The sequence below is a fragment of the Ambystoma mexicanum genome, chromosome 11, assembly GCF_040938575.1.
Source record: "Ambystoma mexicanum isolate Mex_15411 chromosome 11, UKY_AmexF1_1, whole genome shotgun sequence".
NCBI lineage: Eukaryota > Metazoa > Chordata > Amphibia > Caudata > Ambystomatidae > Ambystoma > Ambystoma mexicanum.
The window spans coordinates 655,895,129-655,918,429 of NC_090934.1; positions in this window are offsets into that span (position 1 = coordinate 655,895,129).

Here is a 23,301-nt window from a genome sequence, read left to right on the forward strand (position 1 = left end):
TACAGGATGCACCCACAAGAGGTGGAGGGTGATTGGCTTTAGTAGTCATAAATCTTAGGTCCACACACCAGACAGAGAGTGAGTGGGCGGTGGCACATTTGCGTTAGAGCATGGGTTGCGTTGTACTTCAGAGCTCACTTCTTTTATCAGTGGATGGACATTCCTACACTCGTACTCATTTCTTATTTATTTATTTATGTATTTATTTATTTATTTATTTGTATATGGTTTGTTACAAACCTTTAAAAAAAGATGTAAATACATATACAACAATTATTTCACACTTATTTCAGCTGAAACATCAACCACAAGTGATCTCAAACAGAAATAAAAAAATCTGAGGCTCTACTCACTTTACATAGTATTGAGATTTCTTAGATGACAATTGATTTTTCATTACATCTCTTAATAATAAATTCTAAGAAAGGTGTTAATGCGATCGTTAGTTTTCTTTTTGAGTCTTCAAAACATAGAGCCCACAAGTTGTCGGCACTCAATGTTTGATGATCACCCAGAACCTTACCCAAGTAAATAGTTCCCACTTCTCGCAATGCAAAACAATATAGAGTCAAGTCCTTTATGGACTCTGGTTCGATATTACATAGATGACATTTGGAATCTTTTGCCGAGCCCTTGTCTCAAAGTGCCAGAACTTCCTTAGTTTTAAATACATTGAAACGAAATTTCAGGAATAAGTCTCTCTGGCGTTTATCTGGAAATTTTACTTGATATTTCTGGATTTCGTTCGTTAAGTTTTTTTGCTTCTGGTGGAGACAAAAGCATCCGTTTTTGTTTGTGTCTAAGCTCACCAGTTTCATACCAGTCTTGTTAAAAAAGGTGTTCCTTAACTTTTTTTTGGGCTTGTGTGAAGCGTTTCCATCTCTAAGTTGTGGTGTTCCATTACTTTCTCACATCGTTTCATCCACCCTGCAAGCATATTGGATTTGTCTAGGCCATCTGAAAACTGCAGTATCTCAAATTGGGGTAGGGTTGGCTTGATGGGTATTTTGTGATAGAGAGCCAACATGTTCCAAGAGACTCTCGAACTTAGGGATGTCAAGTTTAGTTTGTGTCTTATGCACACTAAAAAGTAGAAAAAAAGGAACTATTGCGGGAGAAAATTCATATGGAGTAAAGCAGCAATATGATGGAATGGTAGCAAAGGTGTCAGAAACGAAGGCAGAGTCCCTGCAGAAGGCACCAGTCAATGTTTGAGGCATTATACACAAGGTAAAAGCACTTGATCAAGGCAAAGGAAGATCCATTTTAGGGTTGTGTCAGTTTAAGTTTGGAATGACACTTATCTTGAATATGTTTATCCCTGTATTCAAGTTTGCAATTCTGCTGGTTATGATCGAGGTTGAGGCCTGTCCATTGCAGCTTGCAACCAAAACATTCACAAAGCCCTTTTTTATTTAGGTGACACATATCCTTGTGGTTAGCGTGGCTTCACAGTCAATGTATTCTCATCCATTGCCTCCTGTTCTTGTGCATGTAGGTATTGGTATCTTTCACATCCAAAAGTAATTATGCTTGTATTTGGTCACCATCATATATTCTGGCTGGATCAGGCCATATTTGAGATTCCACAATCTAAGCTCTGGCCGTAGGTCTAGAAAACGCTTCTTTTTGTCCATTATTGCCTTCGGAATGTTCAGTCCAAAGATACTTTGGCCTTCATAGTGGAACTGGTTATGATTCCTAGCCAAATGTATGATGGACAAGTGTGCCTGTACCCAAGAAAGCAGATAATAAATGGCCTAGATATCTTCCCTTGAATTGTAAAGTGCAGTCTGCCATTGCAATTTACAGCTGGAGCGAGGGGTGGATAAAAAGTGGTAAGAAGCAGCTCCATCAGCCATGTCTCCATTAATGTCAATGATCTAGTACTTCAAACTTTTCAGGATACAGAACAGTTGCACCATGTCTAATCTGCTGCAATCCTACATATCAGTATTTGCATTTTACATGACTTTGAACAGTGGATGTTCAAGCCTGTTAACTTGTTTTTCCACCGTCATGACCTGCCCATTCAACTCAGTGATCGTGTCAGCAGGTGATTTCAAGTTTTCTTTCAAGTTTATAGGTCTGTGTGTGTTTGTATCCTTTGCGCATTGATGGGATCGATTGTTGAGCACAATGCTGCCTTTTGCTCAAGCAGTTGTTCAAGGTCTGATTGCATGATAGAATCTTTTATACTTTTAACAGCTTGAAACACCATTTGTTGTGTAGACGCCTTACAAATATACAATGAATAAATAAAATTCACGCTGAGAGCAGCAGGTGTCAAACAGGTCAGGGCACAGGTGTCTAAAGACTTCAAGGAATGGATATTGCCATCATGGGAGGATCATTGGAGTTAACAAATGTAACTAGTAAGATCTGCAGCTAGCATGCCAACAGCAGTTAAATTTCGTTGTGCAATACAAAAGTCAACACGTTACAAGATCCCCTTTGTGATGGTTTAAATGCATATTGGCCATTATCAGGATGAGCTATCAAATAAGTGCCTTGACAGGGAAGAGTCACAGCACCAAGCAGGATCAACAACATGTACACATGTGTGTGTGTGTGAATATATATTCAGTGAAAAAATGTTGTTAAAGGGACGTTCTGGTTAAGTTGCACTAATATAAACCTATGAAATTCAGTGAAAAAACTTTGTTAAAGGGATTTTATGGTTACTAGTAAAAACAGAAAACCCCACAACTGTGCTGGTTATGGTAAGCTAAGCAACAGTGAGGTTGCAACAATGGCAATGGGGGCAGCTAGATTAGCCAGAGAGAATTAAGTGGTTCACCATTTTGCATTTTTTGGGGCTCCCTTTCCTCTCCATTATCTGTGAAATAAGGAACTCTGGGTATGATGCAGGAAGTAAAGGTTCACTAGTTACAGCGACAGGAACTGGACCCCCTACAGCAGGCTTGCTTATGTCTTCTGTTCAATCCATGGTGATATTTTACCTTTTTATGGAAGGGGCCTCCCACTTTTCTGTCACCCTGTTGGGAGTGCAGTCCATTTCAGCCTCTTCTGCCATAGATATGAAGACGTGCATCCAAGGCAGAAGAGAGCTCCATCCCCTAGGCATCTCCAGTGAACAGTGAGGGTAACTTCAGTTGGGCCAAGTCTCTGTGTTAGCTAATCTGGAACCAGGAACGTATTCACTAGAGGTGAAGTTTCCCAGGTAGGTGCCAGCCAAGCTCCCTATAGTGGGAATTCAGCCAAAAGTCATACCTTTTCTTTGGAGACCCCGGATTGGTCCTCCCAACAACCTAGTAATCAAGGAATAGCTCTGAGCCCTCATTCCCACATGGAAGCAATCATGTGCTACACCAGTCCAGACATTGCCTGCCTGTCTAAAGCTCCTTCATGCCATGTGTCGTTAAAATGCTTGGACCAAACCATGTGTTCAATGCAGTCGACCAGCTAAACAACAAAAGGCTAAGTTACTGCTTCTGGAAGCTCCTACGATCCTGACGTAATGCCGTTCAGCTACCAAAGGCCAGATTAAGATACTATGAAGAAGCCCTGTCCCCCTGGTCCACCTTTAGGATCAGAGTGACTTACAAACCTATTTTGCACCTTTTCTGGAAAGGCGTTTGATTTTAAATATCAACATTGCTGCAATACCTTGCAGGATCACCCCTGCTCAAGCACCCAGAGAGTTATTCTATTCCAGTTTGTAGAGTTCTGTGCTCTCTTAAAGGGGTGGGTATTTGTTTATGTTTTCTAGTTAGTTATTTGCATTTTTGATTGTTTAATTAAAGTACATATTTTCATAGAACCCTGATTGGACACTGTTTTTTTAAAAGGCTTTGTACTGTTGCTTTTTGGCTTGTGCCTGCTTTCACTTCACAGCCCTCCTGGAATTATAGCTTGCCCTCAGTCCACATTATTACAAAAGGACAAGGAGTTATACTTGTTGAGCTGTGTATGTTTTACCTTTATGACTGGGATCACTGCTGGTTTAGTAGTAGTGTGCGCTGAGTAGGTGGCAAAGCCACTAATCAACCTGCACTACTGAAGAACAGTAGTTATTTCATCACGCTAGTGGGCAGCAGTACGATTTTATACAGACTGTGCCTTCAGCGTAGTCTTTCAAAATAAAAAAAAGTCTGTAATTAACATTAGAAACACTGCCAAGCACTTCTTAAGTGCTACTATGGAGATACGTGCTCATTACAAGTTAACCGGCCTGGAAAAAATGGCAGTAAAATTGTTGGTAACTCCAGCACCAGCATTTCTTCCAGACCGGAAAACACAAGTTTGATGGTGGGGGCACTGACTTACTGACCGACCTGACATGCTGGTAAAGCAGGCCCCTTCCAGCAACTAAATGATGGAATCACTGCACCGATACTACCGGAGCCAGTAATTCCGGCAAATCCCATCCATGGAGTCTTATGAGACTCCATGGAATTCGAATTTACTTCCCTTTTCCCCCCGCATGTAATATCCGGGTTATACCAGGATATCAGGCGGCACTCAAGTCGCACTCTGGTGTGATTGGCCCGAGTGGTGAGCCGCCCCGCTCACCACTTAGCATGTTTGATTGACAGCTAGGCTGAATGAATGGGGGTTTTCTGCATAAAAGCAGGGCTTTTGGGACTGGAACTTCAAAAGTCGCCACAGGACCTAAGAATCCGATGAGGGTAAAGCTGAGCCGACCTGCAATGACGACACCTCCGGTGGAGCCCTGCTGAACCGACTCACCATTTCCCAACGACAGAGGAGATCTCCCTGCTGGAGAGTCTTCTTCCCCTGACTGGTGGGAACAACCAGTCCCTTGCTTTTTCTTCGCTTCCAGGACGTCTAGTGGTCGAATTGCCCGTGCTGAGCACCCCGGAAACCGGATAGCCACTAACCACTGTACCACGACCAAAAGGTGGTGCCTTGTGACGGAGCACTCCGCAGCCGGTCTCATCCCTGGTGGTGCAATGATCTTCAACTTTTCCTCGACAACGGGATCATCTCATCTTCTGGCAAAAACCTGACTTGCATCCACCACCAGGAACAACTGCCCCCGCCAGAGCTGTCTCTTCACTTGCAAGGTACTGTGTCCGCCTGGCTTCCCTTGAAACGGTTAGCGTGAGGTGTCTTAAATCCTTACCTTTCCATTGGGTCGCCTCCAGACCTTCTTAAATGTTTGTTCTAAACTGGTCCAACCTTTCTGTGACATTTTGCTACAAAGACTTGAAGTGCATTTCCACTGTGATACTTTTTGGGACATATCGCCTTGCCTCTCTCCGAGTGGGCCTGGCCTCTGAACTTTGTGATTTACAGTAGACCCTGCCTTGCTCGCCTTACATTTGTTTAGTAAAAGGGTTGGTACTGAGTTGGTTTCATACCCTGCCTCTTTCTCTCCCTTTCTAACGAATACTAGAGTGCCATCTAGGTTAAATCATTCACCTCTGTCTGCAAATAAGAAGTGCCGTTGAACCTAGACTTGTCGAAATATTGTTATGGGATTGATATATACTTATAGTAACTTTGATTGAAGTTATTTGCCATATTAGTGCCAGTGTGTTTTCCATAGATGTGTTTTTAAATAAATAATTATATATCTTTACACCCAAGCTCTGATCAGTGTCTGCTTGTTCTACTGTGTAAATTGCCCTATCCTGTATACTCCAAATACAGCCTAACTCGTCTTGAGAGAAGTCTGACTGCTCAGCCACAGCTACCAGGTAAATCTGGATTGTGCGGACTGCTACCAATTGGGTTTACTGCTAACTCCTGTAGACTTAAACGTTTTGCAGTGGTCCCAGAGGGAACTGCACAGGTTTCTGCCTAACAAGGAAAGAGGGAGATCTAAGCACAGGTCTCCGGGGACAGCACGGGGAGGAGCGTGGCAAGGGAAGGGGAAGGAATACAGGGACGACTAAGGATGATGGGGATGATCGGACGCTACAGACCAGGGACACATCACACATTTCTGACCACCTGATCCTATACATTGAGAGACTTAGCGATCTCCCAGGATGAAGGAAGGGGGAGACGGCCATAGCATGTACTGACACTAAGCACTGGGGATTCGGATAGATGTACGCAACTGACACAAGGACCAAACAGGGAGATATGGTTCACACAGCTGCCCTTATTGGAAAAAGGAGGGGGTGACCTCAACATATATCATGGAAACACATAGACAAGTAAAACCTGAGGTGTAGGCTACCCTCATTAACCGTTGGTGCAGGGAAATGGATATACAAAATGCAAAGAATGACAGCAGGACTGAAGTTAGCAGTGGGGGATGTAAAGGGACTACTGGTGGCAATCCTCGGGGAGGCCACTGATGATGTATGGAGAGGTGTGGGGCACCCAGGAGTGACCACCCAGGACACAGCACATGATGGTTCACCATTTACAAATTGCTGAGCAGCCATATGGCAAGCCCTAAGGACACAATACCCAGACATGTCAGAAATTAGTGCCATTATGACACACAAGATGGGGAAAGATGAAGACCCCTTTGTTAAGATGGATTTCTGAACTCTGTCCTGGAGGGGCAGAGGTTCAGAAGGCCAGCCTAGTTTCTTGGAACAGGGTAACCTCTGGACAAGCCAGACCAATCAGGGTAGCAATCGCGGCGGTCAAGACTAGGTCTCAAGAGGGGTGGGGGTGATTGAAAGCCCTCAATGAGCACACAAAGCAAGGACACCTACAAATTACTCCAAGCAGGTGTTATATTAAAAATATAGACACATTTATTACAAGGCCTTTGTAACATTGACCGTAGCAAGGAATCACAATAAAACTCAAGTAAACCAACACATCACAATCAAATACAATATATATACAATTACCAACGAGTCTAACGAGTTAGACGCATGAAATGTGAAGACCATCTAGATGGGGAGGAAAACAGGCAGTGCGAATAATAGTAAGACCCAGCCCGCCTTCAGAGGCACCAAACTAAAAGGAAGTCCGAGCCCTACGAAGAGTGTAGCCTTGTGCTCAAAAGTACCTGCACACGCTGGTGCCAACGGGCAAAGGGGAGTCTCTTCAAGGGAATCAGGCAGTTTAGTTCGATGAACAAATGAAGATGAACAGAGCTCCGCGACTCAAGTGCAGCCTCCACTGTGGGCAGAAGCAGAGCGCGAGTACGGAAAGGCGTGCTGTTAGACACAGCGGGGAAAAGTATGGGCTACTGCAGGAGGGAGACCAGTTCCTAGCGATGCTACTCACCGGTCCCCGATGCAGGCAGACCCAGGCTTCTCCGCATCAGTTTCAGTGCTGGCAGGTTCAGATACGAGCAGGGGTCGTCTCGGCATGGTGTAGATTCCGCAGCAGCAGAAGTAGAGTTGAGGATGACCCAAACGCAGTCTACCCTCACAGTGTGTTACCACAGCAGGGCAACGGAGTGGCCGTGTGTATTTCAGCCCAATGTACACTACTCACTTCAGACCTGGGAATGCCAAGTGTACGAATCGTGTGAGAGTGACAAGGACTCGTAATAAAACACAACCTGACAGCGGTTATAGAGCAAGACTCCTGGGTAGGCTGGTCAGTCCACTGGATGTCCCAGAGACACTTCCGAAGGCTTACGTGCAGGAGATGGTGAAGATGCGAGAATAGTTGTTTCAACTATTCCAAGGGGTCGAAGTACCAGTACAGGCCTTCTCGTTCGATCAGAGGTAGAAAGGGTTTCACCAAGCGACAGCAGTGCATAGGAGCAGTCCTTCAGCGGTCACCAGCGATTCCTCGGTTCAGCCTCGTAGTTGCAGGATACTTGGCTCCTGTATTCCTTTGTTCTTGAGAACTCACGAGATCGACCTCATAGTGCTGTTTCCAGCCTCCTCTTATCCACGATTCCCTTCGCGCCAAAACGGAGGGGACCCAATGGGAGATCTGCTCACAAAACACTCACACCATACGTGGACCTATCACGGACCACGGTGGTCCCAGGAATTCATGACACACTAGACTCTCTGGCACCCAGGATGTGTATTGGGACCAGACATCCCAGCCCACATCCTGGAGGCACACACAAGGCTTGTAGAAGCCCGTGAAAGCATCTGTGTTTTGCGGGAAAGTACATGCCCAAATAAGGAAGGCCCCGGGTCGGCTCGACCTGGGGAAGGTTAAGGGGGCAAGACGGTCAGTGGACAGGACAAAGAGCCTCGTGGTCTGGCCATTTTGGGAGCCAGGCCACCATTTTGGGCTAAGCGTGAGAAACGCGCTTAAACAGCCAAAAGAAGCTCAAAACACAAAGAAACGATCGCTGCCACCAGTCCCGTCCGTGATTCACTTCACCGTTCGTTAACAATCCAAAGAGAGTATCTAGGGTCTGTAGAAGACTAGAGACCCAAGAGAGCAGTAACTTAGCTTACAGTGCCCTCTTGTGCCATGTTGCGCGAAAGCTGCAACATGATAAAAGAACTACGGAAAACAACGTTTCCCGGTACTGACTGTCTTAAGGGCATGTCAGTTTCCCCGTAAGAATGGAGCGAAAGGCCAGAGGAGTGCGGCAAAGTCTAGATCATGTTGAAAACAACAGCAAAAAGTTTAGGGGTTGCCACATGGAAGGAAAATTACTCACAATTAAGAAATCTCTCCTAACACCCTTACACTACATTCAGCCGATTCAAAAGCTTTGATTGACACCTTGAAACACGAGAACCGTGGGATAAAACAGTAGCATTATTTTACATATTTTTACCACATATTGTGCCATGGGTTGCCAGAACTGCTACAGAAGCAACATAAGAAATTAGTAGGCATGGAGGCGAAACCTTGGCTGGAAATACAGCTTACGATAGTACACTATTGTAGGCTATTGCAGGAAAATGCAAGGAAAAAGCATGAGGCAAGGAAGCAAGAGGAAGCAAAGTTAGTGTAGAGGATGCTATCCAAATATGTCATGAAAGGGGAAGTTCTGACAAGCACAGGATGACAAGGGTCACCACAGCCACAGTACCCACAGCTACCCGCAGGGAAGGATTCATGGGTCTGGGGAAGATGCAGCACAGGTTGTTAGGAAGAGGGGGGCCACCTAGATGACGCAGGTATGGGCCACAGATACAACACAACCAAGGAGTATTTCCAGGGGGGTTTTGAGGATACGTGCAACAGGTGCAGCACGGCCCAGGCGAGTTTTATGGGGGTTTCCTAGGGCAAGGGAGGGAGCAACCACAGTGCTGCGTGTGCCGGCAGATAGGGCACATTTTGAGAGTCTGTAGAAGCAGAGGGGTGCAACAGAATGTGGGGATGCAGTGCCAGCCAGCATACCAAGGAGAACAAGACGAGTACACAGGACCAAGCACAACAGCAAGGACTGGCACTGATGTGTCCATTGTATATTTTCACCCAATATATGTCTTTTGGGCCAATAGCCTTCGGTTGTGCCCACTGTATCACTTAAAATACTACCTTTCTTTCCTGTTCCCTAGCCATGGCCTTCACCCATGACCATTGGCCCGGCATTCAGCCATGTCCACTTTACATTTTCCCCCAATAGCTTTCTTTTGGTCCCACAAGTCATGGTTTTCGGCCATGCCCAGGGTACACAGCCTTTGGCCGTAGCGACTCTTCTCCTTGCTCCAATAGGTTTCATAAATAGGCACATTAGCCATGGCATCTGGCCATGGCTAGTGGCCCCGACCTTTGGTCGTGGCCACACCACTAGGTTTCCTTTGGGCACACTAGGCATGTCCTTTTGCTGTGGCCCCTTGACATGTTGCCCACTAGGTTTTTTTGTGACCCACTAGCCATGGCATTCGGCCATGGATACTCTCCATATTGCACCATTTGGTTCCGTAAAGTAACCCAATAGCCATAGCCTTCGGTCACACCCATTACCAGCCACCACATTGTAGCTGTAAAATTCCCCTTTTTTGTCTTAATCTCATGGTTGTAACTGTCTTTTAAAAAAAGGTTTTCCCCATGAACGCAGTTATCAATGTACTACAAATAACTGTGTGCATCTGTAAACGCACACAAATAACTGTGGTTATCCGTCAAAAGCAGGCAAAATCTTCTTTGCCCTCCCAACACCCATCCCTTTGTCTGATGCACTTTAATTCCTGATCTAGTTTTCAATTATAACTGCAGTTATCCTATTGGATAACCCCAGGTTCTGCAAAAACGCTCAAGCTCTGAACTTGGTTCACAGCCCCCCACCCCAAAACCCCAATTTCATATGATATCCTCTTCCCCTCCCCACCTCTAGCCTGATGCCTTTTCAACATTCCTCCTCCTCCACATGGCATTTTTTCCGATTTTATTTCTGGCTAACTCCGGTTATACCAGTTACAACAGTGGATATCTCTCAGATTGAGCACAAAAAAAGCAGATTTTTCATTTCTGAAAAGCCTTGCTGATGCATTGTGGAGCACATATATAGCTATAACATTGGCAGAAGGGGGTACCTTTCAAATATTTTAACACTATTTTTACATTTTAAGGCCATCACATCGCCCCTCGCACCACCTGCCTCACTAGATGCCACCGGTGCCTCTCCTCCCCGCCATCAGCGCTCTGTTATGCATCTGTAATGTTGTACACCTCTGTAAAGCGCTCTGTTGCTTCTCGAAGCTAGGTCCATGCTCAATAAATACCATAATAATGATATTATAATAATAACAACCACTAAACGCGATAACCCCGTACCCCTACTGGAAATTTTATTAGCCTCTCTCAACCTCTCTGTAGCAAAGCACCAAGACCAACTTAAAGGTTTTAAGGAGCAGGGACCACCCTGCTCTCTGTGGAATATTTTAAAAACTACTGGATGTATTTACCCCAAACTAGTCAAGGAAATTAAGTCAATGATTTGTTCCCAAATTGTTTCTTATTTGGTCCATATCTTCCATGCGGTTTTCCCGCTGCAGCTGTTTTAAGACTGCTTATTTTATCTATGGGAAAATGAATGGGCTGAAATCTGTGAAACTGTGGTGTTTTGTTTTCTTAACAACTTTTTTTTATTTGTAAATTATTGGACCAAAAATGTACTGTTTGTGGTGGCCCTTGACAAACATTTTGTTTTGAGAATTACATCCAAATCCATCCAGTAAGTCAACGGTTATTTGCAATAGGCCATGAATACAATATTGTTTACAAAATGTCAGCCAAATCCGTCATACGAGTCAAGAGTTATTGGCAATACATTTTTTGGTTTTCCTATGGAACGCAATACTCAAATTAACTATAGTGTAGTGTGGTGACTGCCGCATTACAATATATATATATATATTACAATGTTACAACATTTTGTCATATATAACACATAACCACATGTATCTAACTGAGCACATTAGTCTTCTAACTTTATTTGGTGGGTAAATACACCACGGTAGATGTGGCTATGCTTTGGGTTTTAGTGATTTAATTTGTGTATGACTTTAAAAAGCGGCGCTGTCATTATTTTAGATTCATGACAATAAGGGACAACAGTATAAAACATCACACATGATTATGGGCATGGGCGAAAGCGTTACTTCCAAAATGTCCGCTGCTAATGAACTAAGCAGACTAGTTTGCTCAACTTTGTTCCGCATGTAATTTCGCCATTCCTGGAAGGGCCCATTTTTCACGCAGTTTATTGAGATTCCTACAAAGACAAATTGTCATGCATTTTCTGTCTAGTATTTGGAGGTCCGGTTATCAACCTCCTGGTGTCAAAAGACGATGATCTGTTTTTGGTAATCATGAATTAATACAAATACGTTCCTGTGTAGATAAGTTGTGGGATGTGTACATTTTGGTATTGTGCAATACAATTACCATTCTTATTGCTGTCAGTGTGGCCCCTTAAATCGCCCCATGAAGATAAGGATATAAATGAATTGACTAATCATAGAAAATAGTCGGCTTTTCTGTAAAGTCATATATCCTTATGTATGAGAATGTACTCTATTCAGTATGTTTTGCCTTAATGATGTGTACACATTCTTCTGAATTATGTGTGTAATTTGCATTATGTATTGGATCCTGATTTTGTGCTTCTGTGCTGTCTCAATTCATGGTATGTCTTAATAATGTATATTTATCTTAATTCTGGCGGCATGTGCTTCATCCATATCTACAAATTGAAGTGGAATCCTTTGTAGTCACATGTCTTGTTGAATGATTCTGATGCATTCTTTTACTGAATAGAATGTTTTGTGTTGTATTAAAAAATGTCTCATTCAGAGAGTGTGTTGTTGCTATATCGGACACTGTTATAAAAATGTAATGTTTGGTATAAGTAAACTAACTAAGCAGGTAGATCAAATATTGTTAGAAGGAAAACATTGGGCACCCAGATGGTTACAAAAATGAGGATAGATGCCCGTCACACGTGATACACTGGAAAGCACCAATGGTGTAACATTTGAGGATTTTAGAGTTTCAGCATTTGTATGCATTTAACCTCATTCGGCATTCCTCACTATGACACATAAGAAATAAGAGCATGGATTACTTCAGTTTCACATTCAATTAGATAAGGTGTCAAATCTTTTGTGTGAGAGCCGCCTACAAGAAACAGATTAGAAAACACCCTTACAAACAGGCCACCTTCAAATCAACTGCAGTATCAATTCCCTTAACTATTTACACTCCTATTAGATTACTATCAAAGCCGAGAACTGCATAATTTAGCAAATCTGTCATCACCCAGGGTTTCTCATTCTGCAAGCTGCTATATACATCCTTTCCCCTGAAACATCAACCTGTGAAAATAGGTCCGTTGCTGTTAAAGTTAAAGCTGAACATCCGATTGTTTGGGTTTCTGCAAGCACAACCTCTGCAATTTGAGTTTCGTCCATTCAGGACACATTGGTCAGGGTGCAATGCAAATGCGTAAATGTTGCAGTATAAGAAGCAGTAATGCAGCAATTCCAGCCAGGTAGGTGGTTACTACATCCAAGACAAGGATTAGAAGCCAAATAGGGTGTAACCTATACAAACCCAGTCAATTGATCCAAGGTACATTGTACATGTTATGGTAGTGCATTGGAAGGCTGATGTAGATATTACAGGATCGGAGAACTGCTGATTCCAGTGCCAATCCTGTCCACGTAGTATGCCCGCTAGAGGGTGATGTCGCCAATACATACCTTTGTGATTAGAGACTTTCTGTAATTTTAATGGTGTAGCCTGTAGTTAGGGCAAAGTAAGCTGTGTCAACTGATGTTGATCTCCTTAATCGCATTAGAAGTTTGCATTATCCTCGCTGGACTTCATCGCAATGATGCTCCAGTTGTTATCACAGCAATGGAAGGCCTAAGAAATATGTTGTCAATAGAATCTTAATGCCCAGTGCAAGCTCCCTATGTCGGGTGCATTGAACCCCACATTACAAAGATGGCTCTAGATTCAGGTTGCTGAAGCAGCAGAGGCAGCCCCAAGTCAGTTACCTGTCATACCAAAAAAGAAACGTACTAGCCTATCATGTAGACGGATGAATATTTTAAATATAACCTTTGTGTACAATGTAGGTCTTTCTTAAGGGAGCAGAGGTCACTCAAAAGGCAATTAAAATCAGAACAAAGCTGCAACTTGCACCCAGTCAGGAATGCTGAGCGCAGAAGGTTCAGATTTAGACGTAAACTGACGTTGAGATGTTTGACTTCCAACTCTGTTGAATAACATGAATCTGGTCCATCAGTTACAGTTACAGCAATGAATCTCATGCAAACACAAGGGTTGTTGTTCCTCTTGCCAGAGAGAGCTTCCTAGACAATGGTGGAGCTTACTGCTTAAGCACTGAACACAAAGAAAGCAAATTCCCTAAGGAACACAAGATACAATTATCTGTTCTTTGTAGTATGACAGAGTTTGCTTCTACTGTAGACACCTATGCCAGAGATTCTCAGGAAGTCTCAAAGGTACTTAGATAGACTGTAATTATCAATTCCTATCACAGAGCAACCTCTGTTCCAGGTAAAGGGTTTCAAAGGTTTTGAGGGAATCCAAGACAAGGCCAGTATTAACATGAGCAACGCTCCAGTCGTTGCCTGCTGGTTTAATATGACTCCCCTAGGCAGACCCGGTGTCTGTATCTTTGTCAGCATGTACATCGAGCACATGACTGAGTGATGTCCATGATGGCTGCATCATGATATTCCCCATGGAAGCACAGTGTGTATGTGTTGTAATTTAGATTTGTGTAAGCATACTGTTTTGTTAAGGGGTCCTGATGACTTGAATGACTCCTATTTTAGAGACAAGTTGTAGAGACCTTGTTTGACAGATCTAATGTCCCCTGTGTGATGCTGGAAATGCATCGGAGGGACAGGGCCTCTGTATCCTTGTCCTTTACTGCTTTTTATCATGTGTTCTGTCGTGTTTTCCACGCAGGAGTTCATGTGGGACTCCTGGCGGTGCAGCTCTCTCTTCTTTGGTTTGGTGAACGGACCAGTGGGTTACCCTTATGGCACCCATGGGTAGGGGTACAACCCTGTGCCCATAGTGCATGTTTTTGGGCACCTGTGTGTGACCTACAGAGCAGGGTACGGGCTGGTAGCAGCTCTGTGCTGAAATGACTGGTGCCCTGAGCGTCCTCCATTTTGGGATGCCCAGGCCCTGTCATTGGAATTGGTAGATTCCTGATGGAGACAAAATGGCCCCCATGGCCTCTTGCCTTCCATCACCTGTTAACCTGATCTTCCCGAAGTCCTGGGAAGCCCTTCCTCTGTCCCTTCCCCCTGACTGTCTGTTGGGTGGAAGTTCTGTATATGGTAGTGTGGGGAAGTGCTGACCAGACTGGCTGGAGCCTTCTCTAAGACTGTATGTTGTGGCTACGCCTGTGGGTGGGACCTGGGTGAATGGAGTGTGTGACGAATATACATTCTATGTTGTGGCTGTCTAGTATCTGGTGGTTGACACAATGGTACAGCCCTGCCCGAAACCAGTATGAATGCAGCTTGGAGTGTTGAATGGCTCGGTACTTGTCCCAATACACATAACTTGTTGTGAGTGTCTGGAGAGAAGTGAATGGCCTGAATACCTCATGTGCCTGATTGGCTGCCTACCTGCATGAATGCCCGTAGTCGTGATTTGATGCTTGAGTGTGACCCAGCGGAATGAATGGGAGATCAACAGTATATCTGGGGATCTCTCACTACTAGGAATCGTGTTCAGAAGCTGAAGTCCACTATAACGAGTAACTGGAGTAACTGAAGCTTGATCCTGAAGCCTTGCTGGACAAGAAGAATTGCTGTTGCTCTCCTTCGCAATCGGAAGGCTGCTGTGCTGCAAGAACTGACCCAGAGAGGACCTGGTAAGGTGCCCTCTTCCCGAGCTATGAGGGACCATCGTGCACAGCTGATCTTTGCCTAAGCTCCCTGGTAGACAGACCTTCGACAGGCTGCCGACCCAAGACGGGGACTGCTGCGGAACTCCAAGAAGAAGCGCCCGGACTGTTGTCCACCACTGTCGACGACCGCCATCAACGACTGGATCCGCCGTGCTCCTGTTGCCTAAGAACTTCATTGATCCAAGGACGCTCCCGTCCGCATCGTTGCCACCGTATCTTGCTGGAGAAGGCCTGACCGTCGACGCGCCGAGGAGCATCCACTGATGGGTTTCCCGCCACACAAGGACCACAGAAATGCAGACGACTTGACGCCCTTGCTGGGCCACAGTTCTTCAACTCTTTGCGGTCCAGAACTATCGACACCGAGGTGCCCCGCTTGCCTCTTCAGGCAGGACGTTTACGCCTCCCTGTCAATGAGCACCGTTAGAAACAACGCAGCCACTTCACCGTCGTAGCTCGACCTGTTCTCCGTCGGACGTTCGATGGCCCGTGACTCCTGCCTGAAAGGGAGGACACTCAAGAAGGGTTATCAATTTCCCCGATGCGGAACGCTACAACACCAAGGTACTTTGGGGTTGCAGAACTATTGGGAAGTCTAAGGTTGAACAATATATGGACTGGGCTTGTATCTTTCTTCTACAGGTTGCCCAGGTGGGGGGATCTCCACACAGAACTGTGTCTAGGTAGCAGGATCAGAATTCTGCCTATTGCTCAACCATCTTGCTTTCCCTCCTCTCTCTACTGCTGGTTTCCTCTTTATTTTGATCTGTGTGTCATTCTGACTGTATGCACTTGAATAAGATCTAATAACGTAAGTGGTACCACTTTAGAATTGTACATATTTACCATTGTTGATTTTCGGAGTACAAAGTGAGTTATTCTGATTGTGTATATGACCTTAAATATTAATTATATAAAGACTGTGTTTTAACCGGCAGAGTGTGTGGACATTCCTCTTGGGTGCTCGGGGACTACACTGTACTTAAGAACCAGCTTGCATCACCTCCTGAGAAGCTAGGCCTTGATTGCTCGACCACAATACCAATAATAGAGAATCTTTGCAGGGGTCTCTGTGCCTCCCCTCTATCATATAGAGAGCGAAAGTGCAGACCCCCCCTCCGGTCTTTACACCCTGAAACACCATGAAAGGTGACTAAGCATACCAGTGAATGGTTTAAGTGAATCTTGGGCGTGTCAGATTTCCTTACAATAGGAACGATTGTTGGAGATCAAGTATAGATCTGGTCACTTTCTGTCATGATTGCAGTTGAGAAGTAGGTCATTGGTGAGTTCCCTAGTCAAGTACATTTTCACTCGAAATGTCCCCTCTATAAAGTCATGAATTGTTTTGCCTCTTTCACAATGTCTTACTCAGTGAGCCCACTTCTGTGCAAGTGTTATGGCAGGGCAGTGTCTAGACAATATAGCACCCAGGGCGAATCAGTAGTTTGTACATGGCCCAAGGCCTTGATCCAATGCCCTGAACCCCACACTGCAATCTCTCCCCACACCATTCAAATATTGAACTTTAAAGTTGTATTGACCTGTGCTTAAAAGTAATAAGTAGACAACAACATAGATAACAATATTACAAAATGGAGCTCATATTCATTATCTCATGTGTATGGTGATTGTCTAAATGAACTGCACTTTACTAGATTTTGTTACCACAAAAGCATCTATTGCTGCTGCATGAACTTTATTCCTAAACGTCTCATCCACTTAATTTGTTTTTCACTATTCTACCCATTCCTTGCTTTATCAATGCTTTCAGCTACTTGTCCACCTAATTGTGGATATCTGTTTCCCTCCATTTCTCTCTACATCTCACTATACTGTCTGCTTTTGGACTCACTGCACACAAATCCAGACTTGCATGAATTGGAAAAGGTCGCTTTCATGTGACAGGCCACAGCTTACAAACAAACACTAACCTGGCTCCCTAGCCTTACAGACTACAGAACATTTAACAATTTCCAAAACAATTCATAAATTAAAACAATTAAACAATTCATCACGTCCTTCCCCCTGCTACCTCCGCTCCCCTCCCCTCAATTCCTCTCAAGCTTCATTCCCGCTTTCTCCCCCAATCTTCTCCCTGAGGCCATGCCCCTCCTTCTTCAATACCTCTTCCCCCTCGTTGTACATACTGGGCTAGCCTGTTCATGCAAACAGTGCCACCGCTCATTTACCGTGCTAGTACCCCTTTTTGCTTCCCCTAACAATCCTCCAAAGGGCCAGGTCCCCAGCAAGCCCTTACCCCTAGTCCCTGACCCCACCATGCTCCCCTCATCGCCAATTCTGCTCTAGCCTACTCTATTGCATGCAGCCAGGCTGGCCTGCCAATTCAGCAACAAAGTGAAGCAGTTAATATAACCATTGCCCAACTCTAACTGCCTCAGCCTGTCACACCGATGCCACCATCCCCACTTATAACAAGCCACCCCACATTCCCCACCATCCTCCCTAAAAAACAAAGAGGACTTAAAAACCTCCCCGGCCCGCAAACTCCCTCAGCGAGACCAAACTGAAGGGCGGGAGGGAGGGCGATGCTCGAAACGCCACCAACTGTCGTTTGCTCCCAAATTTTGCCTGTCCCCTTTAAACTGCAAGGGAAGGGGGGGCACGCTATCCCAGGCCAGCTGGCTGACCTGTGCAGCACCTAAAAACACCCCTTATTGTGACAGGCAACAGTTTGCAAATACATGCTAACCTGACTCCCTGGCCTTACAGACTACAGACCAAATAGCAATCTCCATAACAATTAATTAATTAAACAATTCATCACTTCCTGCCCCTCGCTCCCTCCCCTCCCCTTCAATTCCTTTTAACCTTCATTCCCTCTTTCTCCCCCATTTTCTCCCTGAGAACACGGCCCTCCTTCTTCAATACCTCTTACCCCTATTTGTACCCCCCGGGCTACCCTGTTCACACAAACAGCGCCACCCCCCTCATTTACTGCACTAGTACCCCTTCTTTGACTCCCCCGTCCATCCTCCAACGGGCCATGTCACTGGCACCAGAAAATCCTCCCCTGAGCCTGAAGTGTTCTTTCTGCCCCTCAATCCCTTCTACTGTCACCCCTTTATGATAGCCCCCACCACCAACCTAACGTCCATCAAACAGTACTGGTTCCTCATTAGTGACAAATGAACTCATCCTCCTGAAACAAATCGAAAATGTCATATTTGATCTCCAGCTGCGCGAGCGTCTGCAGCGCCGGGACTTCTCCCTGTTAACCTTCTTCCTCATCTGTTCCACCGCCCCCTCCTTCAAAGCTCCGCTCCATACCCTCCTTGGTATCAACTCTGTCAAAATCAAAACAACCCCAGGCAAGATCTCCTTCAACCAGCCAAGGTCAATCTTCATCTTTTTTAACAACGCCACATCTGTCTCCCTAATCAGATTGTTTCCCTGCGCATGTAAAACAAAAGCCGCCGGCATCCCATGAATCTCTTTCATATCTGTCAACATAGGCAACAGTTGGTCCCACTGGACCCCTCCAACCCCAGACCATCTCAACAATGCCAAATTATAACTACACCCTAACTGGGTACCGAAAACCCTTTTAGCCGCATCTTTCCCTGCCCATTTCCCTATGGAGTGTCCGCATATCCATATCTGAGGCAATTCACCACACCTCCGAGCCAAACCTGAAAAAAGACAATGAGCCTCCCCTCTGATGAGCCCGCCTCCCAGCCCTTTGTTTCTTAAGAGCCCCCTTTTCCCAAATCTCTGATGTACCTTTTGTACTTTGCAAATTTTCAGAGCCCCAGGCTCTTCACCTTCTCTTCAGACAAATGAGCCTGCTCCATTCGGAAGCCGCCCCCCATCCTGAACGAATGAGCCCCTAAATCCTCTGCTTTCGCACCCACTACTAACAGAGCCCTCCTCATCACTCCCAAAACCTGAGCAGCCATCAACACCTCCCCATTTTCGTGCTGAAAAACCAAACTCTCCCTTCCTTGACATCTCTCCCGCCACAGTACACCGACTCTCACCGGACACAACTCCCTACTACCCCTATCCAAATATACCCAAAAACCCCTGCCCAACTGATCCGTCTTCGATATACACATTTTTCTGTCCACGCTGTCCTCCGACAGACATCCCTCCACATGAAACCTCCCTCACCTCGCCTTTTCAGTACCAACTCTGACACCTAAAACGCCCCAAAAAACAACGACTTAAACCACACCGAAAACATGTCTCTTTCCCATGGCGACCAGCATATGCCCTCAAGAACCTGGGACAACCTTCTTAACAGGGCCGCTAACACTGGCCTCCTGCCATCCTTTCCCTTCCCCTTTTCCCTTGTCCATCCTGCCAACATCCTACATGCCATTCCCCCCCCACTAGGCTGAAAACCTCAGAACCACTTCCCATTAAACACAATGCACGCCAGCTTCCCCGATATCATTGCCCTGGACCAACCCCTACGCACACAGCTCAATATAAAGTTGATCACATCCTCCCTCCTTCTGTCCTCTGCATCCTCCAACCCCCATTCCCTTTCACCTGCGCACTCCCCCTTCACAAACTCCACCCATGCTCTCCTGTATGCGGCGCACAATGCTGGGGCCAGTGAACCCTCCACTAAATGCAGGGCTCTCAATCTCCTAGCTGCCACAGCTTCTCCTGGATCCAGTGCACCTCCACCTCTGCTTCAGGTGCCAGCCCATGGAATTTATGCTACTGTAAAAGAGATAATGCATCATCGATGCCGTTATCCTTCCCTGGCTTGTGCGTAACATTCCATTGCAGGCACCCACAAATCTGACGCCATGGCAATGGGAAACATTCTAGGAAAGCTATGCTCCTCCCCCTCTCTTCCACTGCTCAGGCCACCTCTCTGCGCACCATCCACCCCTCCAGTACACGCCAAATCCTCCAGCACCCGCTGCATCGGAGAAAACGTGAACCTCCAAAGCCACTTGGTCCCCTTGCAGCCACATAGACACATCATTAAATTCCTCCAGAAATCTCAACCATACCCTACAATCCTCTTGGCATAGGCCCTGAAACCCTCACCCTGTGATGTTGGTACCTCGCCCCGGCCATGGAACGGGCCATATTCCTACAAAAAGTGCGACTTGTAACCACAAACTGACACAGAAAATTGAGATGCATGTCCACCAGCATCATCTTATACGCCACTGCAACCCTCTGCAGCAACTGTACCAGCTTGCTCACCTTGTCGTCCGGTAAGCGTGAGGTCATGGCCCCTGAATCAAGCTCAATTCCCAGAAAATTCGGATACACGGCCGGCCCCTCCATCTTATCCTCCACCAATTGCACTCCCAAATCAAACATCAACAACTGCAAAACCTCCAGCATTCGCTGGCACTCCTGCTCTTTGCCCGCCCCACTGATAAACAAGAAATCATCCAAATAGTGCAAAATTCGCCCAAAATCAGAACTGTAAGTGAAAACCCACTGCAGAAAGATGGTAAACTGCTGAAACAATGCACATGACACAGCACAGCCCATTGGCAATGTTTTGTCCACGTACATTTGACCCTCAAACTGCATCCCCAGCAACCAAAAATCCTCTGGATACACCAGCAACAAACAACTTGATGTCACATTTGGCCATAGAAGCACCACACCCTTTCTTCCTCACCAAACCCACTGCCTGAGCCACACTTGCATAGGACACCCCACACTCCTCTGGGGCAAAGAAATCATTCACGGACATGCCCTTTGGCCATGACAAGTGGGGAATCAACCTGAACTCAGCATCTGCTTTTTAGGCACAAGCCCTAAGGGGGACACCACCAGATCACCCGGCAAATCTGGAAACGGCCCAACCACCCTTCCTTCCGCCACCTCCTTCTGCAGCTTCACCCTTATCACCCCTGAATTCTCTGAGCTGACTTCAGGGTTTCTGCCCACTACAGCATCCTCAGTCCCTGGTACCCCAACTTAAAACCCTCCCAGAAACCTGCACCCAAAATCCTGGCCCCTTCCCTATCCGGGGAAAACCAGAGCCATTCCGCCAGCTCATCGATCTTAACTGGTGTATATGCCTTTCCCCACAACCCCTCGCCCTGCCTCACGCCCCCTCCTTCTTTCTCCTGTCGCAAAAGATTGCGGGATGAGATGCCGTCCTGCGCATCTGGTGCACTCATTTCTGAATTTGCACACCGGCATTGAGCAACCATCTTTATTATAGGCCCAGCATGCTGCTGACAGCTGTCCCCTGCCACCTCGACCCTCCCCATTGAGGGTGGTGCAACCAGGAAAGGGCTGGTAAGGCACAGGTAAACTGCTCGCTTTATGAAGCTTTGGGACCTGTCGCATGGTGCCTTCCACTCCAACCATAAGTCCATATCATTCTCCACCCACTCTGCCTGTTTGTCCTCACCCATCCTTGCCCTGAACTCCTGGTCGTGCCTCACTCAAGCAAAACCTCTGAAATGTGTAAACGCTTTCCTAATCACATCCATGTATTTCAACAAAGCTACACACCTCTCAGAGTACTTTTCACAGTAGACGCTAGCGTATATAAGAAATGCTGACGTCCAGTTCTCGATTGTAACCGGTACCTGCGGTCTTGCTGCCATCTCCTGCTCCTCTTCCTTAGACCCCTCTGTAGCTCTCACCTCCCTATGTAAAAGCTTGAACAAGTCTTGCAACCTCTCTGGCCCAAATCTTCACTTTTGTAGCCACCAACAAATGCACACCCAATGGCTTTGTAATACCCATATAGGGTAGCTCCTTAGCCTTCTCTGTGCTCTCCCCTGTACTTACAGTAGGCACCTCCACCACCCCCTGTGCCTCAGGTTCCGGGACCTTATCTGTCTGTACTTCCACCAAGGCTACACCTCTCCCTTCTGCCCTCACCAAGGCCCCCGCCACCACACCCCCATCTTCACCTGCCCAAGGTGGCCCAACCCCCTATGCCTCACAGCTAGCCCCCAACCTGACCCATGCTGCTGAGAATTCTGTGCCCTGCTCACCTGCAGCCCTGTCTTCACCCAGTCGCTTCATCCTGGCCTCCATGCAGCTACTCCTAATTTCTTTCCTCAGCTGGCTCCTACTGCAGGGACAAAAAACATCAGCAGAGTCTTCAGCCATATTCACCACATTCTCCCCATACGCCTCTGACCCCAAGCCCCACCTCCCACCCGAACTCATCACCACATTGTCCTCTTTCTCTTCCAACCCACTCCCCTCGTCCTCTCTCCTCCCACACCAAGCAATCCTCACCCCCTTCATCCTCACCAGCCATATACCATTCATGTTGTGTATGCCCATTCGGCCAGGCAGATCCTGCTTGGGCCAGCACGGGGTGTTCACCCCAATGGTCCTGTGTCGTCTTCTCAGTGGGGTTGCACCAACCCTTTCCTGCTCCCCTACTCTTCTCGGGTGAGGCATTCCCTCCTCCACCCTGCGTTCCATCTTGCTAAGGGCTGTACTGCACCCTCTAGGCTGCCTGCTTCTTCTCACCAGAGTGACCTCTCTGAAGTCTTCTCCTTCCTTCTCCTCTGCTGCAATGAGGACCATGCCACACCCTTCGTCTTCAACCCCGTTGGGCGGTGAGGCCCGTCCTGTACCTGTCACTGCCATCCTTCAGGGAGAGTGTCTTCCTCCTCACCCATGCACTATTCTGCAGGCATTTCCTAGCTTGCCCCCACTTCACCACTGCCCCAATCCCCTCTGGCCTCCCCCTATTGTGCCCACCATCTTGCGCCCTGCACTCTTCCACCCCAACCTCGCTCGCACCCCCTCTAGCAACTGCCTTCCCAGGACCACGCCCGGACCCCTTCTCCTCTGCTCCCCTGCCCCTCGCATGCCTCCTAGGTATATGCACACTGCTGCACCTGGCCTATTTTTCCTAAACCTCACTTCTCCCTGCCGATGAGATGCAAGTCACTGATGCAATGGCCCCATCCAAAGCTGCTCTGCGCTGGGTCTCCCACCATTGGGCCCCTGCCAGCTGAGCCTTTGATCCCCTGCTGATAATGCTCAAGGCCTTCCGCAAAGGCCTAGGCGTCCACTACAACATCCTACTCAAGGAGGCTGAAGGTAAAAACAGACCACAAAGCGACCCCTTC